Genomic DNA, 6050 nt, shown 5'->3' on the forward strand with positions numbered 1-6050 from the left:
TTAACAGAAAGGAACATTTCATAAAGAAGACAATTTTGATTTAACAGTAAACATTCTAGATTTGCAAGCACCTAATGATGTACCCTATATGTAAAGCAACACCTCACAAAAATAAAAGGAGAAGAAAGACAAATTTGCAATTGTAATAGGAGATTTTAAACACATTTCTCTCAGAAAATAAGAGAAAAAGCAGACAAAATCATAAATAGAAAAGATTTAAACAATACAATTAGCAAATTTCACCTAAATTTTATATATATATATATATATATAATATATATATGTATAACACCACAGCCAATAAATAAATACATAGTCTTTCTTCAAGGGGACATGGAAACATTTACAAAACTTGACTATATGCTGTGACATAAAGAAACTTTCAAAAAGCTTCAAAGAATGATAACATACAATGTATTTCTCTGACAACACTGGAATACACGTGAAATTTTTAAAAAAAGAGATAACTAGAATATCTCCCTATGTTTGGAAGTTAAGAAACAGACTTCTAAATAATTCATGGGTCAAAAAAAAATCAGAAATCATAATAAAAAGTAGAAAATATCTCAAACTAAATGGAAAATACTACCTATCAAAACGTGCAGGGAGAACTTCCAACTTCTGGTAGTGTTAAAGTTTTATCAGACTGACCCTTTTGCCAATAGCAATTATAAACTCTGGACAGAATCCAAAAAAAAACCCCAAAAACAAAAAAACAGCTCTTTGAAAGCAATAGACAACAGCATAAAGCAGATAGAAACTGCAGGAGACATGATTTTTGAATGACAGGAATCATACTGGGTGAGATCCACATTTATTTGGCACTTCCCCTGAAGGAATTCCCCCAGTTCACAACAAAAGGGAATTGAGGTCAAGCAGAAGGCAGCAGTATATTTGACTGCAGAGCAAGAGAATGGTTTTCAGGACTGCCAGAGCAGTTGAAAATTGAAGGGGGTGGGAAAAGGAAAAATAGTGAGCAAAGCCTAAAAAGCAAGTACCCTCAAATATTTGGCTGACTTCTGAACTGTGTATGCACAGAGTGAGACTCCAAAAACCCCAGCAGAAAGAAATAGCCAGAAGGCTGAGAGAACAGGTGAGATATAAATTGCTGCCCAGTGCTAGCAGAGAGAGTTTGAGCTCAAGTCCTACCAAGTTAAAGGGGCTTGGTAAACACCTCAGACTTTCCATTGAAACCCCAGAAAGGCCACACCTTAGAAGTAAGAATCACACTTTCTTAAAGGAAAAACTGAAATACATCCATTCTAACAAAGCCTAAAATCAAGTCTCCATAAGATCAAAGTGAACGGCCATTAATTCAACTGCCTCCTAGAACAAAACTCAATACTCTTCAGTGGAAGATAGAGCCCAGAGTCTTTTCAATGCATCACTCACAATGTCCAGCATAAAATACAAAATTAATAGACACACAAAGAAACAGGAAAATCTGACACATAGTTATAGTGTTATTCCAAGCTACAGTGGAGCCTGAAGCAAAGGGAAAAATCAGAAATACTGATTATGTTTGTATTTAAAATTTTGGTATTTTGTTCATCATAGATTTTTCTGCATTACTTTTGACTTTTAAAAATACTAATTAGGGGCCGGCCCCGTGGCTGAGTGGTTAAGTTCATGTGCTCCACTTCCCTCGGGCCAGGGTTTCGCTGGTTTGGATCCTGGGTGCACACATGGCACCACTCGTCAGGCTATGTTGAGGCGGCATCCCACATGCCACAACTAGAAGGACCCACAACTAAAAATATACAACTATGTGCTGGGGGGATTTGGGGAGAAAAAAAAAAAGAAGATTGGCAACAGTTGTTAGCTCAGGTGCCAATCTTTAAAAAAAAAATACTAATTAAAACAGTATCTCTCTCGACTATCAACTTTTTTGACATTCCTTTAAATTTTTCACTCAAGGTGAGTATCTCATTCTTCTCACTCCAGTCCTGCTCTTGAAATCAATTAAAGAGATAAAATAGAATCATAAAAATAGTCAATAAATTTTTAAAGGCACAAGAAAGAAGGAAAAAGGAACAAAGAAAAGACAAGACAGAGAACAAGCAGCAGGATAATGGACTAACAGACTGACAGCAAACCATATCAATGAGCGCATTATGTGTAAGTGGTTGAACATGCAATCTGACAATTGAGTCTGCCAGAGATTGTCAGTTTGGACAAAAAGTCAGATCCAACTACCTGCTGCCTACAAAAAAAAATGCACTTTAAATACGAAGACATAAGTAGCTTAAAAGTAAAAGGATGTAAAATTACATATATAAGGGAGGTAAAATTTCTCCTCTACCCTCTTAGGGTTTCCAGCTGGGACTGACATAAAACAGATTAACAGGAGAAAAGCATACAAATTTTATTTAGTAATTTTTTACATGTACATAGGAGACCACACAAGAAAAATGAAGACCCAAAGAAGTGGCTAGGCCTAAGTGCTTATATATTAGATTTAACAAAGAGTGGCAATTGTGGAAAAGTAACTAAACTATATGAGGAGACCAAAGAAAGATAAGAGTTATTTTAACAAGGCCTATTTGTACAGATTTCTCTCCACCTGGACTCCCCATTTCTGATAATAAGAACATTGCCTTTCTCCTGGTATAGGAAGGGTATCTTTCACATGAGAGTTTCATCTCCTGCTTTCAGGGAGAAAAGGGAAGGTCAGAGTACCTTTCTTGCATCTGCTGTTTTTCTAGTGCCTTTAGCTCAAAATAATTAATATACCAAAGTGGCATGTCCTAAACTCCTTCAATGCCATGTTAACACTAATCAAAAGAAAGCTGTTGGGCTATACTCTTTTCAGAGAAAGTAGACTCAGTGCAATGAATACTGCCAAAGATTAAAAGGTAATTTTATAATGATATAGGGGTTAATTCATCAAGAGGACATAACAATCATAAATGTTTATGCATCAAATACCAGATCTTTAAAATATATGAAGCAAAAGCTGATAGAACCACAAGGAGAAATAGACAAATCCACAATTATAGTTAGAGAGTTCAGTATCACTCTGTCAATATTTGATAGAACAAGTACACAGAAAATCATTAAGGATATAGAGGACTTGAATATTGCTATCAACAGACTTGACCTAATTGACATTTTATAGATCACTCAACCCAACAAAAGAAGGATACGTGTTCTTTTCGAGTACACATGGAACATTCATCAAGATAGACCATATCCTAGGCTATCAATAAACTTGAAAGGATTTAAGTCACACAAAGCATATCCTCTGACCAAATGGAATTGAAATAGAAACCACTAACTGAAAGATACCTGGAAATCCTCCAAATATTTGGAGATTAATAACACACTTCTAGATAATCCAAGGGTCAAAAACAATCAAAAGAAAAATTAGAAAGCATTTTGAACTAATTGAAAATGAAAATACAACATATCAAAAGTTGTGGGTGCTGATAAAGCAGTACTTTGGGGGAAATTTATAGCAGTAAATGCCTTCATTAGAAAAGACAAAAGGTTTGGTGCCCCTGGCCAAGTGGTTAAGTTTGTGTGCTCTGCTTTAGCAGCCCAGGGTTTTGCCAGTTCGGATCCTGGGCACGGACATAGCACTGCTCATCAAGCCATGCTGAGGCAGCATCCCACACAGCAGAACCAGAATTATCTACAACTATGTACTAGGGGGCTTTGGAGAGAAGAAGAAGAAGAAAAAACAAGAAGACTGGCAACAGACGTTAGCTCATGTGCCAATCTTTAAAAAAAAAAAAAAAAGACGAAAGGTCTCATCAATGGATCAGTTTCTACCTTAAGAAGCTATAAAAAATGAAGAGCAAATTAAATCCAAACCTATGAACACATGTTTCTTCAACATAAGAAAGGAAATAGCAAATATCCATGCAGAAATTGGTGAAATAAAACCCAGAAAAACAATGAAAATTGATGAAACCAAAAGTTGTTTCTTTGAGAAAAATCAGTGAAATAAAGTCCACAGAGTCACCTGAATCCTTCTAAATTTATTGAACAGAATAGAGATTCCAGAAATAAATCCATACATATATGGTCAATTGACTTGAGACTAATATGTCAAAGTAATTCAGTAGGGAAAAGATGTTTTTCAACCAACAGTGCTAGGAAAATTGGACACCTAAATACAAAAAAATAAATCTGAACCCTTCCCTCACACCATCTATAAAAATCACTTTGAAATGGATTGTAGACCTAAATGCAAAACCTAAAATTATAAAATTTCTGGAGAGAAAACACAGGAGAAAATCTTTGTGAGCCTGCCTTAGGCAAAGACTTCTTAGATAGTACGCAAAAGCACAAAGATTTCTGTTTGCCAAAAGTCACTTCATCTGATGTCTGATAAAGGATTTGTATCTAAGTACATAAAGAAATCATATAGATAGTAAGAAGAAAAAATCCAATTTAAAAATTGGCAAACAATTTGAACACTTTACCAAGGAAGAGATACAGATGGCATATACACACATGAAAAGAAGTTCAGCACCATCAGTCATCAGGAAAACAGAAATTAAAGCCACGGCAAGATCCCACTACATACCTACTAGAATGGCTAAAGTTAGTAAGGGACAATATCAAGTGCTAAGGAGGCTACAGAGCAACGAAAACTCTCAGCATTGCCGGGGGGAACGTAAAATGGTGCATGCGCTCTAGAAATCAGTTCAGCAGTTTAATATAAACTTAAACATACACTTACCATATAGTCCAGCCATCCCGCTCCTAGGTATTTACCTAAGTGAAATAAAAACTTATGTTGACACAAAAATCTGGACATATTTACAAACAGATAAATTAGATTACACCAAAACTGAAAACTTTTATGCTACAAGTGATACCATTTAAAAAGCGAAAGAACAAACCACATAATAGAAGAAAATTCTTGCGAATCATATATCTAACAAGAGGCTTGTATCCAGAATACACAAAGAACTCTTACAACTTGATAATAAAGAGACAAATAATTTTAAAATGGCAAAGGATTTGAATAGACATTTCTCCAAAGAAGATATACAAATGGCCAAAAGCTTGTGAAAAGATGTTGAACATTATTAGCCATTAGAGAAATGTAAATCAAAATCACAGTGAGATATCACTTCACATCCACTAGGATGGCTAAATTAAAATAGACAGACAATAACAAGTGTTGACAAAGATATGGAGAAATTGGGATCTTCATACATTGCTGGTGGGAAATGGAAACTACCAGTAGTGGGAGTGAATAAGTAAATAGCAGCATATCCATTTGACGGAATTTTTTCAGCCACTGAAATTCAAGCTTTTGAAGAGTTTGACACAAGAGAGAAACATGGTGAGTGAAAATAGCAGGATAAAGAGTGCACAACCAGACCAGTGTCAGCTGTGGGCTGGAGAGAGCAATGCCTGACGTGCTGTAGATGGGGAGTTGGAAGGTTTGGGCCCTAAGGTTGGCTGGCAGGGGTGCTCAGTGAATGAGGGGAGGGGAGGGGAGGGGCGTGACGCTTTGTCTGCAGGTGATGGAGGCATTAATTCCTGGCCCCTGCCTTTGCCCAGGGTGTGCTCCCTCTGCTGTACTGCAGGCAGTCCCACAACTCATCCCCTGCTGGGCTGCGGTCAAAGCTCCCAGACACTGAGGGGTGAGTTGGGTGGGGATTTAGTCCCTTCCATGATCTTCATCAGCTCCCCGTTACCTTCAGCCGTTCCAAATACACACAGAATTTAAGAATATCTTGAAAACAAAGGTTTAAAACAAATCCCCTAATGTGCATCCCCACCCCCAAAATGGATTGGGAACCCTTATAAAGAAATTCCAGCGCTGGCACTCTGGGGGCAACTGGGCTGTTCTGCAGGCTGTTTCTCCTCCCCAGGAGGCCAAGGAAAACAGTCACAGAAGGGCAGCTCCGGGTCCGGAACGGCAGTTGAGCAAGTAAAGCCAGAGGGTGGGAAAAAGCCCAGCCGGGAGCCTGGACACCTGGGTTCTGATCCTAACTGGCCACCTCAGCGCCCAGTTATTTCTTTTGGAAATAACTTCTACAAGTTATTTCTTCTTTCTGGGCCTCCGACTCCTCTCTGTAAAATGG

The sequence above is a fragment of the Equus przewalskii genome, chromosome 1 (genome assembly GCF_037783145.1).
Source record: "Equus przewalskii isolate Varuska chromosome 1, EquPr2, whole genome shotgun sequence".
NCBI lineage: Eukaryota > Metazoa > Chordata > Mammalia > Perissodactyla > Equidae > Equus > Equus przewalskii.